This window comes from Castor canadensis, chromosome 6 (assembly GCF_047511655.1).
Source record: "Castor canadensis chromosome 6, mCasCan1.hap1v2, whole genome shotgun sequence".
In the NCBI taxonomy this organism is placed as follows: domain Eukaryota; kingdom Metazoa; phylum Chordata; class Mammalia; order Rodentia; family Castoridae; genus Castor; species Castor canadensis.
This window is the reverse complement of record NC_133391.1, coordinates 176732365-176744230: the sequence shown is the minus strand read 5'-3', so window position 1 is coordinate 176744230 and position 11866 is coordinate 176732365.

The window sequence follows — 11866 nt, the reverse complement described above, 5'->3', positions numbered from 1 at the left end:
TCGAGTTAGAGCTGCTCTGACAGGGGCAGTGTCCAGCTAGCAGCTCCCAGCAGGACTGGACAGAAAGGTGGGTCCTGAAAACACCAGGGGTGGGTGGGTGGGGACACTCCACTGAGCAGAACAGGAGCCAGTGACAGCAGCCCTCAGCAAAGAGGTGACCTCGGGACTCTTGACCTTCAGGGACACCTGGCTTTTGAGGTCATCTGGAAGTACCTGGACTGCCCCTGTTCCCAGCTGCAGAGTGACTGGGTTCTTTCAGCTTCTAACCGCTGATCTCAGCTTTCACAAACGCTTCCAAGGGCCTCACCAGACCAGAGGCTCCTGACCTTCCCCTTGGCCTGGGTCATATGTAACCATTAGTTCCTTTCTCTCAGTAGAGAAGTAAGAAAATACTTCTCAGTGGGACATCCACTCTGGAGCCAGCCTGTCTCTCAAACTCCTTGCTTTCCAAACCTCCCACGGTGCCTCATCTCAGCCCCAACCCTGGGCTCAGGGTTTCCAGGGCAGACACAAGTCACTGAGAGGTTTTCAGCCTGGGGCAAGAGCCGAGACACACGAGACTGGTCTGCAGTTCCCACCCCTCTCAGGGCTTGGGGTGACCCCCTGGGTTTAGAAAATTCCTGCAGAGAGGAAGGGTTGAGGGTTGGGCTGCTGGGGGAGGCACCTTTGTCCCTTTCATGACTGTCGGAGGCCTGGGAGAAGAGGCCAGGGAACGGTCAGAGACTTGACTTGATGGGGCTTGGGACTGGGTCACTCAGGTGAAGGAAGATGGGTCCCCTGGGCTCAGCCTGGTCTGCCAGGACCTGGGAGGCTTATTCTAGAGGGGAAAGCCAGGCAGGCCACATGTCTCAGTATGACAGCCATGTGTGTGGCTAAGGTTCCCTAACACGGGGTTTGCTATCCTTCCTTGGGGCAGGTGGGGGAGCAGGCGTGGGAATGAAGCTTGAGGAAGGAACAGAGGTGACACAAAGCCACCTGGGCCCCCCTCAGGCCCATCTTGGCCTCATCTCCATGATGGTCATCACTGCCCCTGGCTTCCGTAGCCTGGTGTGGCTGTGCATCTAGGTTCATGTGTGCCAGCTCTTTAGTGTCCTCCTGTCCTGAGCCAACCCCTGGGTAAGCACACTGTTTGTCCCAGTGGATCTGTTACTGGGATTCCTAGAAGGCAGGGAGGAGGCTGGGCAACCACAGGACCCAGCCTTGTGGGAGTGACCCTGGGAATGTCAAGAGCCACTAGGACATGCTCTTCAAATGACCCACCAAGAGACCCTGGAAAACCTGGGGCCCTTATGCCCTCAAGGGGACTCTCGCATTATGGAGGCAAGTCCTTTGCTGTCCTTTGTGGTCCTGGAGAGGAGACACAGGAGCACAGAGGCAGTGCAAACCCGAGGTGAGAGCTGATGAGACTGTCACCTGGATGGGGAAAGTGCCACATCCCTGATGAAGATTGGTCTGGCTGGTGACCACACCTCCTAGCCCAGGCCAGCCAAGCACTTGTGGGGCAATGTGGGCATGGCCTCAGCAAGTGCAGGACATTTGAGGAAGGGGAGGGCTAGGTGCTGCCTAGCAAGAAGCGTGGGTCTCAGTAGGGTCCCATGGAGGGGACCCAGAGCCCTGGGTCTGCACTTACCCATCAAGAAAAGGAATGGGGTGTGGTCTGCCTGTTCCACACAGTGCCCAGGCCAGAGCAAGACCTCGAAGCTTGGGTGCTAATGCAAGGCAGGGAGACAAGGAGGAAGCCTTTGGTGTCCATCTACCTTCAGCAGTCAAGGTCAGTTAGGGGAAGGGTCTTCTTGTTAGGAGGGTTGGTTCAGAATAAGACAAGACACTGCGTTCTGCTTGGGGAAGCAGGTGTCTGAGTGCACACCTCCCTCATCTCTCTGACCCTCAGCTCTTCACCAATCCCCCTTCGGCCCTGCATGCCTCACTGCCCCGTCCACCCTCCACCCTGCTGTCCATCTGTCCTTGTGGAGGCCCACACTCCACGTGTCTAGACATTCCAAGTCACAGTTTCAAGGACAGACTGAGAGAGACAATTGCTTCTACCCTCTGCCCCAAACAACTCTGCTCTTGCATTAGCCCATGAAGCCAGGTCCAGGGTTGAAGGTAGACAGTCCCTGCTGCATTCAGAATCAGAGAGGGACCTTCCAGGCCACAGTAAGGTCTGGGGATAAGGGGCTTGGAGCTAGTGATAGAGTGGGGCTGACCTAGGCCCTGGAGCTCCAGAGACATCTCCTCTGTCCAGGGCAGCTGCACCTTCCAGAACAGAACAAGGCTTTGGGGTATGCAGGGGGGTGCGGGATCCTGGATCCCCTTGGCTGCCCTCCCTCCTTCCCTCTCCTCAGAACCCATCGGGTTCCCTCCACGTGTCCCTCAGCTAAGCCAAGGGTCTCTCTCCTGAAGCTGTGAGACAGTTTAAAAAGAAAATTGGAGCGGTTGGGAGAAGGTGAGGGCTGCTGACGCACAGGTGGGGAGGTCCTGGTTCTGCTCTAGCTCTGAAGCCTGGTGCTTGGCAGTATCGACAGCATTTCCTGTCCCAGCGGCTGGAGCCTGTGTCCTCCTCCCTCCACGGTGAGGTCCAGTGCCCCTCCTGGAATGCCACACTGCCATATTGAAGGAGCCCTACGTCATCCTGCACAGGTCTCTCCAGCCATCACCTAGGTCCAGCCTCATCCACAGCGCTGGCCTCTTCGTGGGTGGCACCTGCAGTCTGCTCTCTTCATCATCGGCGACACCCAGCCCCTGGCCGAACCCTTCTGGCCACTCCCCATTTCCTACCCACGGACCCCTCCCCCCAGGACCTGCTTGGACCAGGAGACCAATGTACCGCGGCCTCTGCCCAGAACACTGTGTCCCACCCCCCACATCCACCGGCTACTCCTCCCAAGGCTCCTTGTGTCTGTGATGTCCTGGGCCAGACAGGACCTTCCTGAGCCTGTCAGAGCGCCAAGGGCCACCTCACAGCTGTTCTCCTGCCCTGGGCCCTGAGTGTAGGAAGCAGGAAGGTGGGTGGACATCCATCTGCTGGTCATCCGAGGAGTCTGAGAGATGTGATTTCCAGGACAATCTTGGCAGCTGGCAGAAGTCTGTGGCCATAGCGTGGTTGCTCCTACAGCGATCCAGGCACTGTCTTGGGTGTTAGTGAGAGCCAAGAGGTGTCTTTCTGGTGCCCCAACCAACCAACTTACAGAGAGTCTGAGGCCAGGGCCCCAATTTCCTTGCTTCTGGGGGGTAACAGGTACAAAGGCCATGGGGCAGAAGCTGACGTATGTTAGGAACAGAAAAGAGGATCAGGGCAGCAGGAGAGGAGGCAGAAGTCCCAGGCGGGACTCTGGGGGCCGTGGTCTGTGAGGACTGGGGGTGACATGGGGTCTGCAGGATTACAAGCTGAGGCATGACTAGCCAGGGTGACAAACTTCCCAGCAGGCACTCAGGGTCACCATGGACTGAAAAGGGCAGGTGCTGGGTACAGAGAGCTGGTCTGGTCTGGGGTCATCACTCTGGTTCCTGTGGCCACAAGGGACACTCCAGTGTGCAGGACATGTCCTTCGGAGAATATCCATGATTCCTTGTGCCGCCCTCACCTTTGGGCTCGTGACATCTGGGGGCAGCTCCATTTGGTGTGAGTAGTCCTGTATGTCCCTACTGTTCGCCAGAGAACTGTGAAATGGTGGTTTTGTGGCATGATTCCAAAAGGTCCGGCCCTTCCCGGTGGGGATCTGTGCACACTTCCCCTGGGCCCTGGCAACCAACCCACGAGGCCTTGGATGTTTGCTTGGCCTCTCTGCTTGCGCCCCCTGCTGGCTCGTCCAGATAATGTGGTAAATAAGCAGTTTCCTGAATCAGCCTCCCGTCCTGACCCCCACCCAGTGCCTTCAACCAGTCCCAAGCTGATTTCTCTCTCATGAGGAGGATGTTTGCAGGCGGGGTCCAGAGCTGGCGTCGGGCTCCCTGACATCAGGAACACAGGCTGACTGTCAGCAGTCTGGGCCTTGTCTCCAACCAGGAGAAGAGAGGGCCTGGCTTTCCCTTTAACGACATTCCTGGAGGCTTCATATCCACTTCTGGTGCCCTGTTGCAGCGTCACTTTGTTCCAAGGCACTTGGTCCCTTGCTAGAGGTCAGAGATTCTGTTAGAAGGACCCCTATGTCACTCCACAAGCAGTGCCTCCCCTCTCCTGGGGCTGCTCTCGTGTCTTGCTGTGCAGCACAGGGCCTGCATGAAGTTTTGCCCAGAGGGGCACTGGCCTGACGAGAGCCTCTCTACCCCCCTGCCCTGCTGGGGAGGGAGCTGCACTCTGGGCTTGAGTCAGGTCCCTTCATGGAACCTCCCTGGGCCTGAGTGTGCCCAAGCCTGTCTGCCAGGTGCCATGACTGTCACAGCCCCACCTGGCACAGTTCTGTACCCCCATCCCCAAAGCTTCCCATGGGCCCTGGGGACTCATGCTGCTGGTGGCCCACGTGCAGATCAAGGGACCACAGAGGGAACGGGGCTCTGAGTTTATACACAGCCCTCTCCAGGGGCCTCATCTGCAGCCCAGCAGTCACGTGGCTCTTTGGGGACCCTGCAGTCAGTGTTTCCTGTGATCTTGCATGGCTTGCCCTCTTCACTTGGCTCCAGTGACAAGATGCCTTTGGTTCAGCTCCATCCCTGTGAGGAATGTAGGCTCAGAGGCATGCTCCCACCTCCACAGCTGCATCGGGCCCATCTCACACTGCTCGGGATGAGGTTGTGAACTGCTGGTCCTCAGTTCCCTCATCCATGGCAGGGCCAGGCGAGGCTGGCCTGAGCTCCTGCTAGGCTTTCCCCCTGCTGCCTCAGTACCCAGCCCTCCGTCAGGTTGGGAAGGCCATCACTAGTCCCAGGCAAGCCCCGATGGAGAAAGAGTTTTGTGCTTTTGTGAGCCATGCTCCTAGGCTGTGTCCTGAAAATAGAAAATAAACAGAGTGGGACATAAATGTGGACTAGCAACTCAGAGGTCTTCGCAAAGCAAAATAATGTCCTCAGGGCCCATTTAGTGGGCAATCAGCTTAAATCGTCGAAGGAAATGACCAGGGGTTCTGTCCAGGCCTGCAGTTGCAGAGGACACAGAACTTGGCCCTGACGAGAGGCACCTGTGTTCTGACCCTAGGATGGACGCACTCACTGCTGTCCTCCAGCAAAGGCTGCTGTGGTGTGGATTGGGAACCAGTGTCTATGATCTTGGTTGTCTGTCGCCCTTAGCATCTGGTGGAGGCCAAACAGAAAGACATAGTTTAGTCTGCACGGTTGCTGTTCACTGGTGATGACTTATGGGAAGGAAACCACCAAAGCCCTGTACCCCTCATGACTAAACACAAACCTGAGACCTGAGAGAGCTGGCAGCTGTGTGTGCTCAGACTTCTCAGAGTCCTCCTCATCCTCAGTGTTGCAGCCACTGCCAGGAAGCAGCCCTCATCAGAAACTGATCAGCAGGTTCCTTGACCTCGGCCTTGCTGCCTCCAGAACTGTGAGAATAGAATAAGCATCTGAAGCATCTGTTGTCTGAGCCCTCCTGTGGGTGGTTGTGGTGAGAGCTGACTAACACCCTCTATGTCCCTTGGTTTGTGGTGACCAGGCCCTCTGCTTCTAGTCAGAGGTCAGAGGTACATGGTCAGAGGAGTGGCCAGAGCAGCCACTCCTGCCTTACAGGCTACCATGTGTCCCTGCTAGGGTGCTCAGAGCTGCAGGGACAGGGTTAGCACCCTCTAGTGGGGCACAGAATAGGGATTAGTAGTAAGCACATTGAGCATCCCCACTGTCCCATAATCCACCACAGCGCCTTGTCAGGGGAGAGGACAAGATGGCTCAGCTCTGCAAAGTGCAGGGTGATGAACCAACCCCATAACTTCTGCCCTCTGCTGGGCCTTCAACAACCTCTCCCTTCTTCTCTAGCTACTGCTCCCCAGTGAGCCGAGCAACCCCAGACGCCAAGGCCCCAGGCCTGTCCTCGATGCTCTGCTGTAAAGCACATTTCTCAGCAGAAACAGGGTTGGGTGGAAAACTGGAACTTCTGAAAAAGGTGTGCAGAAAGACTGGCTGTGGTGCTGAAGGAAGAAAGTACGGAAGGCAGATGGAGATTCCAAGTAAAGGGCTGGGAGTGCGGCTCAGTGGTAGCAAGTTTGCCTAGTATTCATGAGGCCCTGAGTGCCATCTGAACACTGGGGAAAAAATAAATAAATAAAAAAAGATCCCTAATGAGTGTATGTCCCAGCCAGACAGGTTTCTTCTGCCTCCAAGATGGAGAATCTAGTCTTTGTCAACTGTCACCAAGGGGCTACTGTGCCCTGCAGGGAAAGGCTATAAAGGAATGTGCCCACTGGCTATGCCTTCAGGGGAATGCTCCCATGAGTGTGATGCAGGGGAAGGTTCTTTCTGGTTGCTCTCTGCTGGTGTTGGCTTTTGGAAGATGGATATCCACCTGGGGCTTTGGCCAGTGCAGACTCCATGAAGCAAAACCCAGACTATGCATCTTACATGGCCCTTCAGTGCCCTATGGCTATTTGCACCTGATCTCACTCAGGGGACAGCTTTAGGAATAGTGAGGCTTAAGGCCCTCACCTGTGGTGCTTTGTAATGCCCGCCTGACCGATAAAGACCCTGTCAGCGTGGCCTTTTTCTGTGCAGACCCTCTTGGAGTGGACCCCTCACCACGTAACCTTTGTGGCTCCTGCCCAGCTGCCTTACAAGAGGGCAGGGCTACAGCTTGTCACAGTTACACCAAGGTAGCACAGCCACTTCTACCATGTCCTCCTGGGCAGAGCAAATCACAGGCCATCTGGGCCAGGGAAGAAGTGGACACCAGTGCCTGCTGCAGCAGAACATGGGGCAGGAATGGAGGGCAGCCCCACCCAATGCCCCTGTGCTCCTTGTTGCAGACATCCAGGGCCAAAATGGAAGTGACCACTTGTCCTTCCTGCTGGGCTGCTTGTGTGGAATTTCACCAACCCCATACCCCAGGACAAATGTCCATCTTGGAGGCCTACTTCCTAGTCCACTGCTACCAAATGCCAAGTCAGGCATGGTGGGGAGGAGAAAAGAGCCTCTGCAGATATCCACAGGAAGGGAATGGATGGAGACAGCTGAGATTTCACAGTTAGAAAGAAGGGCCAGGAATGAAATCTGCAGGTGCACAACAGTGGGATGGCTTCTCTGACCTGGGCCTCAGCCCTTGGGGTAGGACTCAGAGGAAAGTGCTGGAGGCCACCTGCTGCTTTTGCATCTTGAGATGCAGCCCCTGGAGTACAGAGAAAATCCACAGCATCAACATGGCCTGGTCAGATAGGGAATAGGTAACCCCTCTTTTCCTACACACAGACACATTCTAGATGCAGAGCAAACAGACCTTCTGGGAGACTGACCTCCAATCTTCACCCTACAGAAGTGGCCCCAAGACTTGGGCACCCATCCTACCTGAGGTGGCCAGGAGTGTTAGATGTCTCTGGCCACTGCTTGCACACACCTTCGTCCTGCTCTTTGCCCTGTTCCTCCTCCTGCTCTTGCCACCAGGGTTTTGGACTCAGAGAACTGCAGGGCTGGAAGAGACTTGGAGGTTGCTTAGTGTCCTGCTGGGGCAGGCATCTCATGGAACAAGGGGATCATGGGTTGTCACGCTTAGGGCCTGGGCTGTCTTCTCTCCAGAAACACTCACTTGGGTCTGAGGGCAGAGAAAGGACCAGAAAGTGCTTACCAGCCATTCTCGGAACCAACCTCCACACCACCATGCTGCTGTCCTTAAGGCCAGAATCACACATCCCCGTGACTCAGGGCTGCTGCCCGAGGCTGGGCACGGCTACTCCTGGACCAGGGTGGTTCCTTGTGCAGCTGGGCCCACAGGCTGGTCTCCTGTGGAGACGGCACACATTGGTGACTGTGGAGCAGACATGCTTTCAACTTCGTACAAAGGTCGGATTTTGCTGTAAGTCTTGGTCTTTCCACTCAAATAACAACTCACAGGTAGACCCCAGGACCACACTGTGTACACAAGTGGTCTGTCCCACTGCCCCTCCGCTGAACTCAGGCCACCACGGACCAGTCAAGCAGGCTCGGAGAGGTTTTGCCCAGCCAGATTCACACTTGGCCATCACGCGTGTCCAGCACCAGGTCTGTATCATGCTTGCCTGAGACCTGTGCTCAGGGTGCCTCCCTCCCACAGTGCATGAAGGCCTGGGGTTCTCCTCGGGGTCCTTGGGACGCAGGAGAGGCAGCAGAACAGGCGAGGGGACCTGGCTCCTCTCTGCAAGTTTATGCGTAGTGTCCTGTGCAGCAGAAGGGACTGGCCACCATGGTTGTCAATATCCTGCTTCCCAATTTGGGTCTCAGAATGGGGCACTTGTGTCAGAGTCCACACGGGCCAGGCCCTGGTCATTTCTTTCCAGGTGTCCTGGGGAAGAAATGACCACTCAGCCTGCATGGAGTTCAGGAACTCCATGACAGGTGGAGAGCAAAGGCCCCAGGGGCTATTCTGGGACCCTCAACCCTAGCATCGGAAAGTGAAGATTTAATCAAAATGCTTAGTACATGTGGTTTTTATCCTCCAAATATTCCACATACACCCTCTGCCCCTTTCTAAATTTCATACATTGAATTGTATTGCTTTGTATTTAGAACAAAACTTATTTTTAGATTTTATTTATTTATTTTTTTGGCAGTACTGGCCCCTGAACTCAGGGCCTCATGTTTGCTAGACAGGCATCCTTGTTTTGTGTTGGGTATTTTTGAGATATGGTCTCATGAACTTGCCTGTGCTGGCCTTGAACTTTGATCCTCCTGATCTCTGCCTCCCAAGTAGCTAGAATTACAGGCGTGAGCCACTGGCGTCTGGTCAAAAGTTATTTTTAAAGATGGCAATTTCTTTCTCTGTACGTGCAGAATTAGAATCAGTAAGAGAAAGCTGTACCCAAACAACCCAAGTGATGGTCCCCAAACCCAAACCTGATTGTGTCAAGCCCTTCCTCCACTCCTTGCCAAACTCACATGAATGCATACTCTGCAGTGTATCAGCCCTGCTGCCTCCTCACTTGCTCACCCATCCATCTACCCATACATCCATCCATTCATCCATACATCCGTACATCCACCATGCACCCAACCACTCATCCATCCATTCTCCCACCCATTCACCCACCCACCCACCATCTACACATCCATCCATCCACCTACCTACTCTCCTATCCATCCATTCACTCATTCATCCACTTATCTAGCCACCCATCTATCCACCCATGATTCACCTATCCATCATCTATCTATTTTTACCCACCCAATCATTAATTGGTCATTCAGCCATATATCTGCTAGAACATCTGAGTCCAGAGTCCAAAAGCAGGCCACACTGGACGCAGAGGAAATGGTGCCTGGAATCGGGAGCACCACAGCTGTACCCTCAGGGGCTCAGTAAGAAACTCTACAAAAAGACCTTGCTCCCATTTTTGACATTTCCAGGGAGCACAGGTGTACCAGAGCAGGGATGCTCCCTGGTCTCCTTTCCGTGGTGTTCTGGGCTGCAACAGACTCTGTCATTGTGGACATAAACTCCAGGTGTCCCTCCTGGTTCCTTCTGCACACTTCCCCCTGCTCTCTGAGGCCCTGGGCCCTTTGTGAAATGGCAAATCTTGTCCTTTCAGCACTTTTAGAGAGGCAGGTCTGCACCATGACCCTGGGGGAGTCAGGTGGCATCAGCCAGGCTGGAGAGCCCTGCCGTCTCTGATGTCAGCATCTTACTGCTGATGTTCGGCTTGGCAGCTGCCCAGACGGTCCCTCCAAGGTTTGCCATTTTCCTGAGCTGGACACTGAGGGCAGGACTTGGCTGTGGGCTACATTGACTAGGGCTCCTGTCCACGAGGGATCAGGCTTTGCTGGGGCCAAGATGAACTAGAAGAGACACAGTTTGGAGGGCTGATCCCAGGCAGGGTCCCAGGGACTGCAGGGGACAGGGGAGTAGGGGCTAGAAGACAAGGAAGTGGGGGGAGCGAAGGAGAGGCCTGGTTTCTTCCACTTTAAGTGGACCCTTGAGGAGAGGGTTGCCATACACGTGCAGGGACAGGGATGGGGCCCCTGACCCTCTTCACTAAGGGCCTGAAGATGAGGGTTTATCCTGTTTCCTTCTCCTTCCTGCCACCTGGATGGCTGGTCCCAACTTCATCCTTTGGCAACCTTAGCACCTACCACCTTACCACTACTCCACTCAGTAATTTTCCTGACTCTGTAGTGACTCACTTTGCTGCCCGCACCCTGAGTTTCTCTCTGCCCCTGACCTTGTCCTGTGGACCCTGGCCACCAATCCCAAAACCATGCCCTGCCCTCAATGCCAAAGCTTGGAAGCCAGGTCTTCTCTCTCCTTACTGCTTCCACTCACAACTTCTGCACAGCACACACCAAGCTTTCCCACCTGGGTCCCAGCTCCTCTCAGTATCTCCATGGAACCCCCAGACTTCAGAGTCCTCTCCCTGGACAAGGGCCTCCCTCCCAATGTGCCCTCTGCTTCAGCCAGACCTGGTCCAGAAATGTGGTGGAGAGAAAGGGCGAGGCTTGGAATAGCCCTCCTGCTCTGGGCTATGGGTCCTCCACCTGCCCTTCCTGGGCCCTGCCTCCATTCACCTGTCACCAGCCCCAACAACATGGACTGAACTCCAGGAGGCTGGTGTTGGTCTAGGGACTCCTTGGTTCCCTCCTCTCATCTCCTAGCCACCCACCTCAGTGTTGTCTGTCTATACCCTAGTGCCTCACCTGCACAAGCTTCTCCTCACTGGATCACTAACTCCTAGAGGGCAGGACAGGCACTGCACTCATGTAAGGACAGACATTCAGGGCCTTTGGCACCCCATTCCTACTCCCCACAGCCCAGGCCACCTGCAGCAGGTCAGAGGAAGGCTTGAACATGATGCAATTGATTAAGGAGCTTATCAATGCTCACCTTTGTCCACATTTGCTGTTTATTAGTGAAAAACACGTTAAAGTCTTTGTGGGCCATGGGGCCCCCAGTAAAGTCTGTGAACAGAGAAAACTCTGTTGAATTTGGCTACTCATGGCAAACAGCTTCCAATGAGATCCGTTGAGGACCTGACTCACCACAGGGAGGCTGTGGGCACAGAGAGAAGCATTTCTGAAGGCTGTTTACCCACCAGCCATGAATTCTGTTCCTCAGATAAAGATTCTCTCATGTGTCCTTGGAGGTGCTCCTATTTTACAACACAGCTATATGCGGTCTCACTTTGCCTGGAAAGGGTCAGTGAGCCAGTAAAGCGGACTAGCCAAACGTCTTTTTAATGATGGTCCCGCCCACGTGCAGCTGCAGGCTCCATAGGCAATTCAGGCCCTGTTCCCAGGAGTAAGAGGCCCGGGTGTTGCAATCGCACAGGGTCAGCCATGTAATTACAGGGAGGCCAACTCAAGGCCAGGAGCGATCACCATGCACAGATGCACCGGCTTGGATGCCTTTCTCATCTGGAAGGAGGATATAATCCTAGGGGAGTTATAAGCGGGGGCTAGGGAAGGGAGCAAGCCACAAATAGCACACCAGGACCCACTGGGCTGAAGAGGGCTGCCCTGGAGACCAACGGCCAGGAGGACATCTGGCCAGCAGCAGGAAGAGCTCTCAGGTGGCTCTGGGCTGGATGGAGGCAGGGCCTGTGGCCTTTGGGAGAAGCAAGGTCCCCTCAATCTGACCTGTGTTCCTGGAAGCCCATCGGGGAGCTGCAGGGGAGGTGGGGGAGGAGTAGGGAGGACAGGAGAGGAGGAAGGCGAGGGAAGTCGAGGTTTGGTGCTCTGAATCGGTGACTACCTAAGGCTTCCAGACTGGGCAACTGTTAAGTGGAGAGCCTCTGCCTACCCCTGGTAGTGTGCAGCT